This window comes from Myotis davidii, unplaced genomic scaffold (genome assembly GCF_000327345.1).
Source record: "Myotis davidii unplaced genomic scaffold, ASM32734v1 scaffold781, whole genome shotgun sequence".
NCBI classification, from domain to species: domain Eukaryota; kingdom Metazoa; phylum Chordata; class Mammalia; order Chiroptera; family Vespertilionidae; genus Myotis; species Myotis davidii.
Genome location: NW_006291488.1, coordinates 36,360 through 38,803, shown reverse-complemented (window position 1 = coordinate 38,803; position 2,444 = coordinate 36,360).

Genomic DNA, 2,444 nt, shown 5'->3' with positions numbered 1-2,444 from the left:
AGTCTGAGAAAAACAGGGAAGCTGGTCAGCTACTGGGTCCTAAGAGGCCCTGTTTGCCGCATCCTAATGGGTTTATTTCACAAATAATAGGAAGCAACTCATTCAACCTGAAGGAGCAACGTACCTGCATTTAAGCATTAAAACAATTCCCCTACCAGCTGATGGAAGCCACATGGTATGTCGAGGGGTCCAGGGACAGGCTGGGTGGGGAGGAAATAGTCCAGAGAGAGGCAGACCAGCGCCCATGGGAGATGCTGGTGTTCAAATGAGGGTCGTGATGCTGAAAACTAAGCAAGGGGCTGGGTTTAATGTTAGTGTCTGGGGTGGTGATTTTAAGATTTAAATCATTTAAATGTTCTCTTCGCCTCAGCCCCACCCCTGCCCATTTTAAGTGTCTGATCCTTTCTGGGTTCCTCACCTCAAAGGCATCTGAAATACTCTGTTAGCTTCTCTTCTTTTCCAGAAGCCGAAGCCCAGTAAGACCATGGTGTCTCATAAAATGTCTACTTCTTTAAAGGATCATCCCTACAACATACAGATATTATCTTGTTTCTTCTACTGTAATAGAAGCCCTCCCTTCACCCTCTACCCCCACCATCCTCCAGCTTTAACATCATGTAAGTCTCCATTGACAACGAAACTTTGTAAAGGTCTGTCTGTAGTTGCCGGCTCTTCTTCCCCACCTGTTACTCTTGGCTCACCTCTCTCTAATCAGGATTCTGTCACCTTCTTCCCACTCAGATCTATTTATAATCTGGGTCCAACCAGGACATGCAAATCACAACACAGTGTTAATGAGGGGAGTTTAATGTAAAAATAGATAAGCTACATTTTAGGAGAGAGGACAGGAGAGTGACTGTAGAGAGAAAGAGAGCTCTCCGGGGCACCCTCCAGCCGTGGGAGAGAACCCGAGACAGACCCACGGAGAGGGGACTGGACCTCAGAGGAGAAAGTGGGGCTGCACCCATCGGATGGCACGGAATTTTACTGAGTTTCCATGGTCGCTCGACCTGCCCAGTCTGTGGGGCAAAGTGGAGGGCGCCAGGAGCAGCAGCCTGTGCGGGCCCATCCTGGCCCACAGGTAGGCCCCCATCTAGAACCGCAGGGAGCAAACTGCCCCAAATGCTGGAGAGAGCTGCGCATGTGTGCCCTTAGCCGGGAGAGGCCACCCTGCTCCTCAGTCACGAGAAAAGCCTGGCTCCCCAGCAGCCTCACCGACGAGCCTGGAGCCAGACAGGAAAACCCCTTCTCTCTGCAGTGTCTCCCCCACCCTCTCCTGGCATCGGGCGGCTGGCAGAGAGGAACTCTTAAAGAGGCATCTCTGTTCTCACAGATGAGCAATGGAGGATGGATTTGGAGCTGAGCCGATAAATGAGTAGATTAGTGGACAACTGGCAAGGCACAGCCTCTGCCCCCGCCCCGCCAGCCTCACCCGCCAGGATACCCATCAGACACTTCCTGGGGCCTGGGACCTACGACCCGAGAACAACTGTTCTCCAGGACAGGAGGAGGACTCCGGTCACCCATCCTTCCTGCGTGTGAGTGAGTGTGCCGGCACATCCTGCCCTCAGCGAGGTCTCAGGAGCGTGGACGGAGCTGAAGCTATGCAAGCAAGAGGACGCACTGATAAATGCGGCCCTGCCCGGGACCTCGGGACACTGAGTCAGTAGCTCATCTTCTCCCAGTTCAGGATGGACCCCCCGTGGGCCACAGTAACCCGAGACTCGGTGCCCTCTGACCTCACGGTGAGTCGTTCTCTCTATCGGGCCGCAAGAGGAGGTGTAGGGTTAGTAATAGTATGAAGGCTACTGCAAAATCTCTTGAAATCAATAACGCTAAGCAGTTTATACGACATTGCCACGTGTCTTGGGGCTTATTCCTGCCTATTTCCTTATATAAGTAAAATCAGTCCCACACTCTCTGAAAAGTCAAGAAGACCAGCACATAACTGAGCACCATTGCTACCCGGGCGCATAAGATTTGTTGGAATAGAAATGTGCCCTGAATATTCACAGAAGTTGTTATTCTTGGATCTTCAGCAATGTTAAATATGTAATATAATTACACCTCTATTTCAACTCCTAATATTTCTCCCTGCTTCATTTCTAAATCATCAATTTTTCCACATTTTCCTCTTCAGTTATTTAAGTAGTATAGTAAGCTTGTTTTAGGGAGTTTTAATTAAAATATTATCTATGAGCACTTTCAAGCCAGATTGTCATCATCCGAGCAAGGGAAAGCGTTGGGGCAATTTTGGAGAAAACTCAGTGCCAAATCCAATTACTAAGATGGATGTTTTCATTTTGCTCTTTTTCTTCAACTAACCTTAAAATATGTGGGTGAGCATTCTCTATAGAGAGCCACATGGTACAAAAATCCATGAAAATGCATATGTTCATGGAGACAGCAGACGGAGGAGATGGAGATGGAGAGGGGGGGAGGAG